Genomic DNA, 15,334 nt, shown 5'->3' with positions numbered 1-15,334 from the left:
TGTGTGTGTGTGTGTGTGTGTGTGTGTGGTGTGTGTGTGTGTGGTGTGTGTGTGTGTGTGGGTACAAGCCACACAGGTGAGCAGCGACAGAGAGGAATTACGTGTATGTGTTTCTCTAATTACTCAGGTGATCACTGTTGTTGGAGAAGGTTAATTACGGAGAGGCCGGGAGCAATGTGGGCCACTTACCTGGTGGGTGAGGAGGGGAGAAGGTGAGGTGGTAGGTACAGATGATGACTGATGCTGTAAGTGGTATCAAGTATAAGGGATAAGGGTAGAGCCAGTCCCAATGATGATACTTACCCCACATCACCCTACTTCACCCCACATCACCCTACCTCACCCCACACCACCCCACATCACCCTACATCACCACACATCACTCCACATCACTCCCAGCTCTCTCCAAATCACCACACATCACTCCACATCACCCTACCTCACCCCACATCACCCTACCTCACCCCACATCACCCTACCTCACCCCACCTCATCCCACATCACCCATCGTACACAAAATACCACCACTCTGTCCCATTCCTTACTATTCATTATGATTATTTTTTTGAAGGTAGAAATTAAACTTTTTCACCTGAGTTTCTTGATTAAGGTGACATGATCCTCACAGGTGTAAGGTGACATGATCCTCACAGGTGTACTTTTTCCCCCTGTTTATTTGGACGAACATTAAAAAAAACTGAGGATTTTTTTTTCGTGAATGTCAAAGGCGTGAATGAAGTGAATTATTAAATATCTTGGAGATTTTCTTTTTAATTGATGAACTCTGGTGTGTGTCAGAGAGAGAGAGAGAGAGAGAGAGAGAGAGAGAGAGAAACTATGCTTCAGACTCTCCTGGAGATTGCAAAGTCGTACAAGTTATTATGACAGAAACGAACCTGAGCAAACAGTGTAGGTCAACACGTACAGCTGTTTGTGTCGCTTCTTAATTATAGTTTATCTCTCTTGCCCACCTAACACCTATTGCCCTCCACCCTAACACCTATTGCCCTCCACCCTAACACCTATTGTCCTCCACCCTAACACCTATTGCCCTCCACCCTAATACCTATTGCCCTCCACCCTAACACCTAGTTTAATACCTATTGCCCTCCACCCTAATACCCCTCCACCCTATCAATACCTATTGCCCTCCACCCTAACACCTATTGCCCTCCAATTCTATCACCCATTGCCCTCCACCCTAATACCCATTAGTCTCCTGACCCTAATACCTATTAGTCTCCAAATTTAACACCCATTGTCTCCACCCTAACACACCTATTGCCCTCCAATCTCTATCATTCCATTGCCTCTCCACCTCTATCACACTCTATTGCCCTCCACCCTATCACATTTATTGCCTCCACTTAACACACCCATTGCTTCAATCTCTCTAATACCTCTCCCCCTGCCTTCCACCCTAAGCAGGAGACAGCTGAGAGAAGAGAGACATGTGAGAGAAGTAGGAGACAGGAGAGAGAAGTAGAGACAGGTGAGAGAAATAAGATACAGGTGAGAGAAGCAGGAGACAGGAGAGGAGAAGTGAGGAGACAGGTGAGAGAACAGATAAGAGAGAAGTGAGAGACAGGTGAGAGAAGTAGGAGACAGGAGAGAGAAGTAGGAGACAGGAGAGAAGTAGGAGACAGGTGAGAAGAAGATACAGGTGAGAGAAGGAGAGACAGGAGAGAGAAGTGAGAGACATGGGAGAGAAGTAGGAGACAGTTGAGAGAAGTAGGAGACATGTGAGAGAAGTAGGAGACAGGAGAGAGAAGTAGGAGACAGGTGAGAGAAGAGAGACAGAAAGACACAGTAAGTTGGAGAGAAAATTTTCACTAACTAAGTAACTTGATGCTGAGAGGTTAAGAAGATGAGCAGTCTAGAACCTGAGTTGGTAAGTAGGTAAGTAGGTAAGTAGAGTAGGTAATCGCGGGAGTAGGTAGGAGTAGTCGGTAATCGCGGGAGTAGGTAGGAGTAGTCGGTAATCGCGGGAGTCGGTGAGTAGTCGGTAATCGCGGGAGTAGGTAGGAGTAGTCGGTAATCGCGGGAGTCGGTGAGTAAGTCGGTAATCGCGGGAGTAGGTGAGTAAGTCGGCATCGCGGAGCCGGTGAGCAAGTTTGCACCGCGGAGAGGTAGGGAGTAGTCGGTATCGCGAGCCGTGAGTAAGTCGGTAATCGCGGGAGTAGGTGGGAGTAGTCGGTAATCGCGGGAGTAGGTGAGTAAGTCGGTAATCGCGGGAGTCGGTGAGTAAGTCGGTAATCGCCTCTCAGATCGACAGACATACGGCGTTCTCTCTCCCTCATCATCAGTCGACGTGTTGGCAGATGAGAATTAGAAATACAACAGAATCTACCATTAGCGGAACCATTGTCTTAGTGGATACATATGATTAGTGGAATTTCTGATTAGCGAACACTCCATTTAGCGGATACCTCTGGATAGCGGTCCATCAGATTAGATAACTTGTTATTTAACGGATACCTCTGATTAGCGGACGGGCTTGAAATTATTATCATTGTTTGTTAATGTGGAACTTTCTCATTATCAAGAATTAATGATCCACACGTCTAGAACCTGTATATTCTTGGGGTGAGGGACGGTAGTTAATTTGGCGTGTTTTGTTATTCACCACTCGTGCTGATTAGCTGGGGCAGGAGGGAGGTCTTTGTGTTCCCTTCATTAAATCCCCCTCTTTCTGCCCCTACCTACCCCTTCCTCCTCTCCTATCCCCCTCCTTCCCCATCTCCCCTCTCCCTAATTCCATCTACCCTCTCCTCCCCTCCTCCACTCACCATCTCCCCTTTTCCTCCCCACCCTCTCCCTCCTCTCTCCTCCACCAACCTCCCCCTCCTCACCAGTTTTTGTTAGCAGGAAATTTAATGAAGTTAAAACATTTTCACGCGTGGAAATATCATACACGTCTACCACGATATTCACAAAAATACAAGTGTGACGCAGTAAAAAAAAAATGTTGTATTGTGGTAATGTCAAAAATATGCCTAAAAAAACCTTCCACAAAAGGAAGAGTTTTTGGGAAAGTTTACGAGAGATGAACTGACGATCTGAGTATATGATAGCTGACGACCACGACCTGACCTGACCTGATGACTTGGCCTGATGACCTAACCTAACCTGACCTGATGATCTAACCTAACCTGATGACCACGACCTAACCTGACGACCACGACCTAACCTGATGACCACGACCTAACCTGATGACCACAACCTAACCTGATGACCACGACCTAACCTGATGACCACGACCTAACCTGATGACCACGACCTAACCTGATGACCACGACCTAACCTGATGACCACGACCTAACCTGACGACCACGACCTAACCTGATGACCACGACCTAACCTGACGACTACGACCTAATGAACTGTACGACCACCAAAAGAGGACAACAACACTGTCCTCCAGCCTTCCTCACCTGAGAGAACCTGAGTCATCTATCAAGTGTTGGTGAAGGTGAGGAGGAGGGGGAGGAGGAGAGGGAAGAGGAGGAGGAGAGAAGAAGAAGAAGAAGAAGGAGGAGGAGAGTAGTAGTAGTAGGAAGAGGTAGAGGCAGAGGCGGGAAGAGGAAGAGTTGGTTCCAGTAATGCCTCAGCAGAGATACAGTGTTATTTAGAGAGGTAAACAAACTATTAATTTAATGCCGTGGCTGAATGGATACACAACTCAACATCTGTCCTAAGTGTTTGCTGGTTCGAGCTCTTCTTCACCCCCTGACCCACCCAGCTGCAAATGGGTATCTAACTTTACAATTGAGAATTAGATAGAAGTCAAGTACAGTGCCAGCCCGACTCTCTCGTTTTACACAGTGGGTTATTTTCCATAGTGTCCCTAACGAGTCGTGAGGCTTATGAAACCCATTTTAATTTTTTTGTCTTTTAGAGTAAGGAGGGAGGCGTGTTTCTGCTGGGCGAGGTGTCGTTTGGGGAGAAGGGGTGAGAGGAGTTGTAGGGGAGTAAAGAAATGGAGAGGAGGGGGAGATAAGAGGGAGTAAAGAAAAAGAGAAAAGGGGAAGGGGAGAGGGAGGAGAGACGAGAGGATGGGGAGAGTGACGAGGACGGGGAGGTAGGAGAGGTGGGGGATAGGACGGGAGTGGGCGGGATATAAAGAGAGAGAGAGAGAATAGAAGAGATAAAAGTGAAAGGGATGAAAAGAGATGAGGGTGAGGGAGAGAGGAGGGGAGAATGAGAGAAAGGAAGAAGGGAAGAGAGAAGTAAATAGAGAAAGAGGAGGCTAAAGGAGAGGGAACAGAGAGAAGCAGGAGAGGAAAAGAGAGGAGAGCTCGGGTAGCCTCGGTGTGGAAGTCGTGTTAGAGGCAGGTGGTGAAGGGAGGGAGTGTGGTGGTGGTAGGAGGGAGGATGGTTGTGTTGGAAGCGGGTGGAGGGGGGGAGGGGGAGCAGGGCGTGGGGAGGGAGAGCAGGGAGGGGAAAAGGGGGAGTCGTGTACCAGGCAGCTCGAAGCCATTATCAAATCACTGGGTGTTGAGAGCGTCCTTTATGGCTGCATTTGTATGATAATTCGTCGCTCACCGGGTGATAAGACAGTCATTTAGGTGTCTCTGAGGACCACCAGCAAGCATCAGATTCTCTTTATGACGTACAAGATACAACACTACTCGCGATATCTTTGTTACAAGCGTCGGTAATGACTACAAATCATCTCGGATCACGTGAAGATTAGGCACCCTATCTTCTTCGTTCATTCTGATGATTAAACACCCTAACCTAGCTTAACCTAACCCCCCAGCCTCCCCCACCAGCCTGGTGAGTATGGCCGTGTCATCAACACCACAATCACCAGAGAGAAATGTCTCTCTGCCATCTTCGAGGTAGACCAGCAAGAGGTGAGCCGAGCCACATACAGTACAGTACACCTCACACTGTTGTTCTCATCGTGGTGAGTGTGGACGTAATGCTCTCTTATCGTGTTACCCGACACCTAACTGTGGCTTAACATTTTCTACTCGGCCACAATTATATTTCCTCTCTTATTGTTTAATTCTTTGAGGCGCTCCACCTCAGGAGTTCCCCAACACTGCTAGTTCTCACTCACATGCGGCTAGAGTGTAGTTTGAGCTTTGGCAGATGGTGCTGACGAGTCTGCCAGGATAGTCAACACAGCGGCAACTGCCGCCACTGGCAGACATCCTCCTTCTAGTGCGTCCTCAACTCCTGCAGATGTTGTCATTTGGTGAAGGAACGATGGCACTGACTACTACCCGGTGTAGTGATGCCCTCAACACTGAACATAAACTTTCATAAAGGCGACTGACCATGTTCCAGAGCCCGTGATGGTCCACAACCTTCCGCTCCAGAGGGTCGCCTGGCAGCTATCATCACACACACACACCCGGAACTCAACCATTAATTTAGTCATAATAACATACACCTCCTGTGTCATCTGAGCCACGTATCAACTCCTTATATTTACCTCAGACAAATAATTTTCGCCTGGCTTATTTATCTGCCAATACCAGTCGTGTTGAACCAAAGGCCAATAACTTACAGAAATATAAAGGAAATTCCGAGCAAGTAAAGAGCTCCCAAAAGTAAGAAAAGAGCTCCTGAACGATTAAAGAGCTCAAATATTAAGAAAAGAGCTCCTGAACGAGTAAAGAGCTCAAATATTAAGAAAAGAGAAACCTGAACCCAGGTAGGCTCAAATATTAAGAAAAGAGCTCCTGAACGAGTAAAGAGCTCAAATATTAAGAAAAGAGCTCAAATATTAAGAAAAGAGCTCCTGAACGAGTAAAGAGCTCAAATATTAAGAAAAGAGCTCCTGAACGAGTAAAGAGCTCAAATATTAAGAAAAGAGCTCCTGAACGAGTAAAAAAGCAAAAGCACCTGCAACAACCTGTGTGTAAGTCAAGTATCCCATCAAGGCTCACGCCTCACAGTTGACTGTTCTGGGCCAACAGAGTGCAGCTCTGTATACAACTGTTGAATAAATGACGTGGCATATAGCCCTTCATCACGCCTCCTCCCTCTCTCTCTTCTTCCTGCTAAGATAGTACTGGCAGTGTTTGGAGGGGTGAGGTGCTGCTAAGAGGGAAGGGGGGCAGGAGGTGCTAAGGAGGGGGCAAAGGAGGTGCTGTTAAGAGATGAGGGGGAGTGGCGCGGGAGGTGCTGTTAAGAGAGGAGGGGATGGGTAGCTGGGGAGGTGCTGTTAAGAAAGGAGGGGAGGGGAGGGGGAGCAGGGGAGGTGTTGTTATCGGCAAACTTTTTCGTCTAAAAATTCTCTTTGTAAACAAAATTTTCTCTTGGGTCATTACGTGTTAAAATATTTGCCTCTTACTAAGCTTATCTGAGCCAGCACACTGCCCCCCCTCACCTCCCGCCCCCTCACCCACGGCTTATGGACTATAGCCCACGCTTGCCTGAGTCTCTACCACGCTTCAGTGTCTCTCACCTACGCCCATTACACCACACCATCACACCACACCACCACCCCACACCAACACCACCATCTACACCCACGCCACCACCCACACCCACGCCACCACCCACACCTGAAGAAGTTACCTGTATAATCTACTACTCAAGGCATGATAATCAGGATACATTCTTAAGTTAGTAAACAACATCAAAATACTTTAGTGTAGCGTATTACCTCGTAAACACACTCTGTAAACACTGTAAACACACTCTGTAAAGGCACTCCGTAAACACACTGTAAACACACTCTGTAAACACACTCTGTAAACACTGTAAACACACTCTGTAAAGGCACTCCGTAAACACACTGTAAACACACTCTGTAAACACACTCTGTAAAGGCACTCAGTAAACACACTGTAAACACACTCTGTAAACACTGTAAACACACTCTGTAAACACACTCTGTAAAGGCACTCAGTAAACACACTGTAAACACACTCTGTAAACACACTCCGTAAAGGCACTCCGTAAACACACTGTAAACACACTCTGTAAACACACTCTGTAAACACTGTAAACACACTCTGTAAAGGCACTCCGTAAAGGCACTCCGTAAACACACTGTAAACACACTCTGTAAACACTGTAAACACACTCTGTAAACGCACTCTGTAAACACACTCTGTAAACACACTCTGTAAATGCACGTTGTAAACACTCCGTAAACAACCTCTGGTGATGTACCCTCGAGGTCTTCATTAAGTGTTAAGTTGTTTATTTGTTTGTCTTTCTCATCTCACTCTGTCTACACCTCACAGAGTCTTTATAAACAAAATGCTGTTCATTTGTGTTTGAGCAAAATTACTGACAATCTAAGTTATGAGGTACAACCATCCTTTGTGTCTGTCTGTCTGTCTGTCTGTCTGTCTCTTTCCCTTTATGTCTGTCTATCTCAACAAATATTATGCATTCCTCTAACACACACTAACGCACACACTACACAGTTTAACACTCACACACTAACACACACACACTTCTCCCATACACAAACAGCCATTTGAATGACCAACCAACACCACGTCCCCGCCTCTCATTTCCTCGTCAGGTCAGCCAACAGGAGAGAGTCATCTGGCGGAGAGAATAACGATCCTCTCTTGAGAATGACATCAAGGACGAGGAGAGGCTTGTTAGTGGCTACCTGTGTTACTTCTATTATGCTGCCCCGCCCCGCCCCGCCTCACCTGACCCCTCTCCGTCCAATCATACCCAGCCACGCCCCACTAGCGTTCACAACCTATTGTTACATGGTTTGGTTGCTTGCCTCTCTCAGTTCACACACACACACATATATTACTTCAGAGATCAACCTGTCACAACACCATCCCTCCTCTCTCTACTGTGTTGTATATTAATGATACGTAGAGTAGTATCCTTCTCCCCCTCCAGTACCTCATTTACCTTCCCTTCACTACTCGTCCACCCTTCACCTCCTTCACCTTTCTCCTTCACCACCCTTCTCCCCCATCACCCTCCTCCTCCTTCACCACACATATCAGAGGGGGTAGACTTATCTTCTGCACCATAATAGAACCTCACTATAAGGGTGTCGTCGTAGCTTCAGACTGATACAATTTATGCATGAGGTTTTCTTCCTTAGCAAGATTCTCCTTAGCGTCCCTCTCCTCCCCTGGCCTGGCTCATCTCTCTACCTTTTCAACAACATATGCATCAACATTCACACTTCAATATTCTTTCTGTTTTATGAATGAGAGACAAATGGTGGATTTGAGTGATATTTTGCTGTGGTTTAATTGGGTGTGGTGGGGGTGGGGTGTGGTATGGTGTGGTATGGGGGGGTGGTGGGGGTGTGTGTGTGGTGGCGGTGGTGGTGTGTGTGTGGGTATGGTGTGGTGGGGTGTGGTATGGTGGGGTGTGTATGGTGGGGTGGGGTGTGGTGTTGTATGGTGAGCTGTGGTGTGGTGTTGTGAGGTGTGGTGTTGTATGGTGAGGTGTGGTGTTGTATGGTGAGCTGTGGTGTGGTGTTGTGAGTTGTGGTGTTGTATGGTGAGGTGTGGTGTTGTATGGTGAGGTGTGGAGTTGTATGGTTTGGTGATGGGATTTGATATGGTATAGCATGTTATGTGATGTGGTATAGTACAGTGTATTGTGGTGTGGTATGGTGTAGTGTAGCGTAGTGTGGCGTAGTGTAGCGTAGTGTGATGTAGTATAGCGTAGTGTGGTGTAGTATAGCGTAGTGTGGCGTAGAATAGCGTAGTGTGGTGTAGTATAGCGTAGTGTGGTGTAGTATAGTGTAGTGTGGTGTAGTATAGAGTAGTGTGGTGTAGTATAGAGTAGTGTGGACAAGTATAGTGTGGACAGTATAGTGTGGTAGTATGATCAATGACGAGTATGTATTTAATATATCAAGTTGGTAATTATGTGATATGCTTTAGGCAGCCAATGATGGTACACAGGTATATATATGTGGTAGACTTAAGCCAACTAATGATGGTCAACAGGTATACAATGATTACTCCTTTCAATACCGCGCAACGTTGGCTTCAAGAGATACCCCTAATTGGTGTGTGTGTGTGTGGAGGGGGAGAGAGGCGTGAGCTACGAGGGAGAGAGAGAGAGAATGTTGGATATGTGTGAGGAAGTGATGATGATGAGGGAGAACAGGAAGAGGAGGGAAAGTAGGAAGTCATGGAGAAGGAGGAGGAGAGGAAGAAAGATGAGACCCTCGTGGGGAAGAAAGAGGATGCAAGTTTGAGGGGAAGAGAAAAAGGGAGAAGGAATGAGGTCAAGAAAAGCGGTAGGTGGGGGAAGGTAAGAATGAAACAGGAAAAATATAAAGGGGAGATAAAAGTGTAGTAGACGTGAAAGAAGTTGGAGGAGCTGGTGTAGAGATTCCTAAGGGAGGGAGAGAAGTATGAGGCGTTTTAACATATTTCCTCCGTGACTGCTGGGGAAATGTACAGTTCCGTTCAGAAGTTCGTGGTACACTGGCAGTGAAGTCTGTTGTACCCTTCCTGGACGACAGGTCACTACGCCGACCCTCCTACCAACACACACAGTGGATGTGGCAACGGAGCAGTGTGATTCGAACGAGTACCCATAAAAAAAATAGATTGGAAGGATATTAATGTGAATATCGGCCAACGTTATTGCTGACGGATGATAGGAGTATCCACTTGAATATCAGAATACAATAGGGAAATTAGTTTCGAATGAACAATCGTTTTATGTATGATTAAGGGCAGCAGTACGGCGAAAACGACTAAGGGCAGCAATCGCCTTACGTGTGATTAACGGCAGCAGTGGGGCGAAAACGAAAAATAGCAACAATCGCCTTATGTATGATGAAGGATAACAGTACGGCGAAAACGATTAATGGCCGTCACACTGAAGCCTGTTAACACTCTCTCGTCACACTGTTAACACTCTCTTGTCACACTGTTAACACACTCTTGTCACATTGTTAACACACTCTCGTCACACTGTTAACACTCTCGTCACACTGTTAACACACTCTCGTCACACTGTTAACACTCTCTCGTCACACTGTTAACACACACTCGAAATACTACCAACACACCCTCATCATACTATTAACACACTGGTCATATTAAGGACACACACACACTCACTCAACAAACTAATATAACACATACTTAACACATTCACACTCAACCCACACACACTCTTACCTGTTACGTGTGTAAATTAAATATTACTCCAACTACACAACACAATCTCTACACAGTAAAGAATATTTCTCTTGAGGGACATTTATTCTTTTGATCTTACATTCCGTGGTAGGCTGTGTGCGTGCGAGTGTGCAAAAGGAGCAAGGCAAGTGAGTGTGACAGAGAGAGAGAGAGAGAGTGTGTGTGTGTGTGTGTGTGTGTGTGTGTGTGTGTGTGTGTGTGTAGTCCAGCCCTTTGTTGTATCACTCTCACATTCACGACCACAAACTCAGTTATACTGGCCTGGTTAACAAAGAAGAAAGAAAACTCCTTTTAAAGTGTTTTTTTTTTTTACTTGTCTTCTTAAAAACTATAAACTCACCCAAGGTTTATTTTTGTTTTGTTTTGTTATTTTGGTTTATTTTATATATAAATTAGTACATACATACATACATACATACATACATACATACATACCCACCCCACCCAAGTGTGTGATAAAACAGGTGTGTGGTGACAGGTGCATGAAGTGACAGGTATGTGAAGAGACATGTGTGAGGGGACAGATGTGTGAAGTGGCAGGTGTATGAAAGGACAAGATCAGGTGTGCAGAAAAACATTTATGTATGCTCCTAAATACCAGCCATTCTGAGACCACACATTCTTACTTCGTTCTCTACCAAGTATTCCGAAAACACAACTCCACTATGTTCCTCAATTGTGTTCTAACTGGCTTCTATAGGGAAACGTGTCTTTCTAAAATCATGTGGTCGTGTGGTCGTAAAGTGGTGTTGTCGCTTGGTAGTGTCATGGCGTGGTCGTATGGTGGAGTGGTCGTATGGCAGTGTGGTCGTATGGCGGCGTGGTCATGTTATCGTGTAGTCGTATGGTCATAATTATGGTGGCAGGATCGTGTCATCGTGTGGTCATATGGTGGCGTAGTCGTATGGTCGTGTTATCGTGTGGTCGCAGGAACGTGTGGTAGTGTGATCGTGTACCTCCCTCCCAGATTCCAGTCACCAATCTGATTCTTGGGTGACGTCCACTAAATTGCTTTTCCTCTCAGGTGCCAGACAAGAGCCAGGATCCACTTCTCGCTGGTGTGCTCCTCAACAACTGGTGGCTCAAGGGATTTTATTTTATCCTACTTTTTTTTAATTCTATATATACTGTGTATATATATATATATATATATATATATATATATATATATATATATATATATATATATATATATATATATATATATATATCACCAGATACCTCAGTTTATTTCATCTGACGATTAAGCACCCTAATGCTATCTGAGGGCGTTAGGTTACCTGGACTGATGAACACAATATCTAATAAACACTAAAAAACCCTCACCTACCTGACCTGACCTTATCTGACCTAACCTGACCTAATATAATTCTATCTGAATCTGAATTAATACAGGAAAAGTTACAGTAATTTGGTTAATATATTTGATGACATAGTAAAAAACGCGATGATTTCATCAATGCTGCGCTGATTTTTTTGTGGAATTAAGAGAAAATATTATGAAGTTTCACTGTTTGGGCAAAGGATTATGAGCATTAAGGGTTAAGCTGGAGATTATCCCAAAACTGACAACTTACATGTGTAAAGGACCACACACACACATGTATGTACGCAAGCCCCCAATACCCCACCACTGTTTCACAAAATATATACATGAACCTTACTTACATCAAAAAAATATTTAAATATGAATTTGAACATAAAAAATACATTGGCACAGTATATTGTACAATGTATCTTGCATCTGAAAATAAAATTTGCATGTGTTGCATTGAAATGCATATGTATTTTATCTGTGCTTGATAAAAAAATACATTTATACTGTACTAAAAATAAAATATGAACATAAACATCATTTAAAATAAACTTCATACATCATAATTATATGTAGTGAAAAGAAATAAATATGTATGTCATCTGGACCTAAAAAAAGTGCATTTATATTGTAGTAAAATATAAGAACCTTACCTCCATCTGAAAAAAACCCACTACAGTTCCTCTATAACCTACATTGTAAGTGTTACTTATTCTTTTAATTAAACCTATACATTGTAACCTAACCTAACTTCAACTTGGAGCTAACAGTGTTACAAGCCTTGACTTACCTCAGTACATGACGTTAACACCGTTAGGTTCCCTGTACTGTACGGTCTGCAGGGTTAGTAAGATGCATGCCTTAAGAAAATAAAAATAAGGTCTGCTCCCCAATAAAGCAAGACTCAGGATTTAAAGTTTATCCCACTTTATAAAATATCGAAGGAGAGGCAAATAGGCAGAAAGACCGACTCACTACACTACACATTGGCTTGATGTGCAGCACCAAGTTACATTCTCACATAAATGATTTGTGTGAGATTTATTCAACTTGAGGAGATATAAAATCCCAAATATTACCCGCTCACGGTGTGCCCACGACACACACACAACAATATGTACGGTATACTTAAACCTCTGTATTATTAGTTGTGTGTTTAGCTTTCTGGAAGACATGTTTGTCATAAAAATGTTTAAGAATATGATAAATGTTTGTCATAGAATGTTTACTTTATAATACTTGACATGAGTGATCTGGCCTTGGTGAACCTGACTCGAGTGGCGGCCGTCTTCCTCCATCCATTTCATGAGTTAAAACTAAAATCTAGCAAAAAAATAGTTTTCCTCCTGTATATTATGTGTGTTTCTCTATGTATGAAAGCTTTTATCTTCTATGAATAAATTTCACCAGGTGGCTGCTAAGGATGGGATAACATTTTGAATATTACCCAGATAGTAAAAATACTCACTGGTGGTCTTGCTGGTGGCGTCATCCCAGAGGTCACTAATTTTCACTTGCCGAAGATCACTTATTTTCACTTACCGAAGATCACTTATTTTCACTTACCGAAGATCACTTATTTTCACTTAACGAAGATCACTTATTTTCATTTAACGAAGATCACTTATTTTCACTTAACGGAGATCACTTATTTTCACCTAACGAAGATCACTTATTTTCACTTAACGAAGATCACTTATTTTCACTTAACGGAGATCACTTATTTTCACTTAACGGAGATCACTTATTTTCACTTAACGAAAATCACTTATTTTCACTTAACGGAGATCACTTATTTTCATTTAACGGAGATAACTTATTTTCACTTAAGTCACACAAACATTCATTAAATATCTCAAAACAATATCACTCGGTGTCTCATCACTTAACACACTGAAGATATATGATTAATATTATCGATATTTTCACCAATAATTCCTTAAATACATCTGAGAAAAGTTTGTTTACATCGCAGCTGTTGATCTTGGCGTAACACTTGAAACTTTCTCACCTTTCCACACCACAGCTTTTATCTGAGATATTTATAGCGCCAATATTCCAACAATGTTTTACACAGTAGATGGGGGAATCAGTTCATGGTAGAAGGTTATGTGGGCGACAGTGCCTGGACTTGGTGATAGATCTGATATGTACTAAACAGTCACCCCGCACAAGTCCTGTCACCTCTCCTGCTCCACGAACCTCGAGATTCAGATTCATGAACCCGAAGCAATAGACATTGAAGCATTATTATTCGTTCTTTTTTATGATTCGGGTTCACGAATCTGAATCTTGAGGTTCGTGGTTCAGGGGGAGAGGCAACAAGGGTTTGTTTTTATGGGTGACTCTACTGTTTGTGTCATGTCGTACCTGTGTTCCCATTACCTGTGTTGTCATGTAGTACCTGTGTTCCCATTACCTGTGTTGTCATGTAGTACCTGTGTTCCCATTACCTGTGTTGTCATGTAGTACCTGTGTTCCCATTACCTGTGTTGTCATGTAGTACCTGTGTTCCCATTACCTGTGTTGTCATGTAGTACCTGTGTTCCCATTACCTGTGTTGTCATGTAGTACCTGTGTTCCCATTACCTGTGTTGTCATGTAGTACCTGTGTTCCCATTACCTGTGTTGTCATGTAGTACCTGTGTTCCCATTACCTGTGTTGTCATATAGTACCTGTGTTCCCATTACCTGTGTTGAGTAAACCGGTGGAGAATGTAAGATAATTGCTAACTGAAGGGTGTGAAGAAGAAAGCGAAGGAGAGAGTCAAAAAGAGAGGAAAGGGTGAAGAAGGAACAAGGTAAGAGGAAGCTGAATTAATTAATGAAGGAGAAAGGGAAGAGTAGAGAAAGGAGTGATGATAAATGAATTGACGTAGTGCATAATGGAAGAATGGAAAATGAAGATAAGGATGAAAAAAAACAAAGAGAAAGAGAGAGAGAGAGAGTGATGAACGACAAAGACAGAAAGTTGGATAGAATAAGAAGTGGGGGAAGATGGAGGAGGAGAAGAAAAAGAAGAAAGAGGAGGAAGAGAGGGGGAAGTAGAAGAAGAAGAAAGCTTAAGGGTTAGGTTAGGATGGTTAAACTTCAAGTGAAATAAGCTGGGAGCCAGTCTTAATGCCATTCTCATTTTATTGATCAGTTATTAGCATATTTTAAAGCTGTGAATGATGAGTTTGTAAGAAAAAGAAATTTAGTGCAGACTTATAGAAAGGTCTGTTTGATGTTTATATTAGAGTAGAATGAGGCAGTATTGTGATGTTAATATAAGTGTATAATGAAGCAGCATTGTGATGTTAATATAAGTGTATAATGAGGCAGCATTATGATGTTTATATTAGAGTAGAACGAGGCAGCATTATGATGTTAATATAAATGTATAATGAGGCAGCGTTATGATGTTAATATAAGTGTATAATGAGGCAGCGTTATTATGTAAATGTTAGTGTATACACTGAGGCAGCATTAGTGTGGAATAAGACCATTATCACGGGGTGGGTGACACAAGAAACCTGACCACACACACACACACTGTCACAGCATCTCGCGGGGAATCTCACCTTCCTCAGTAGCTATTATGAGAACGTTCATCAAAGAAGTCTTGTTAAGTCTTTGATCTTTCTCTCTCTCCATCTGTTGTTCTCTTTCTCATTCTCTCTTTATCGCATGCTTGTGTATATACTGTACAATATAATCAGCAATGGAAGCATCATTTTGAAAGCATAGTTTAATCATCCCTAGTTATATCAAGGTTGGGACAAAGAGCAAAATATTGAACCTTTAGAACTAGGTGAGTGCTCCAGGTTATTTTTCACAGCTACAAAGAACAACAGCCACAAGATTAATGATTGCGTGGGTATATTATGGTTACGGGTGCAGTATGTGTTGGAAA

Source organism: Homarus americanus, unplaced genomic scaffold, assembly GCF_018991925.1.
Source record: "Homarus americanus isolate GMGI-L3 unplaced genomic scaffold, GMGI_Hamer_2.0 scaffold19318, whole genome shotgun sequence".
Classification (NCBI taxonomy): Eukaryota; Metazoa; Arthropoda; class Malacostraca; order Decapoda; family Nephropidae; genus Homarus; species Homarus americanus.
Note: the sequence above shows the minus strand (reverse complement) of the source record.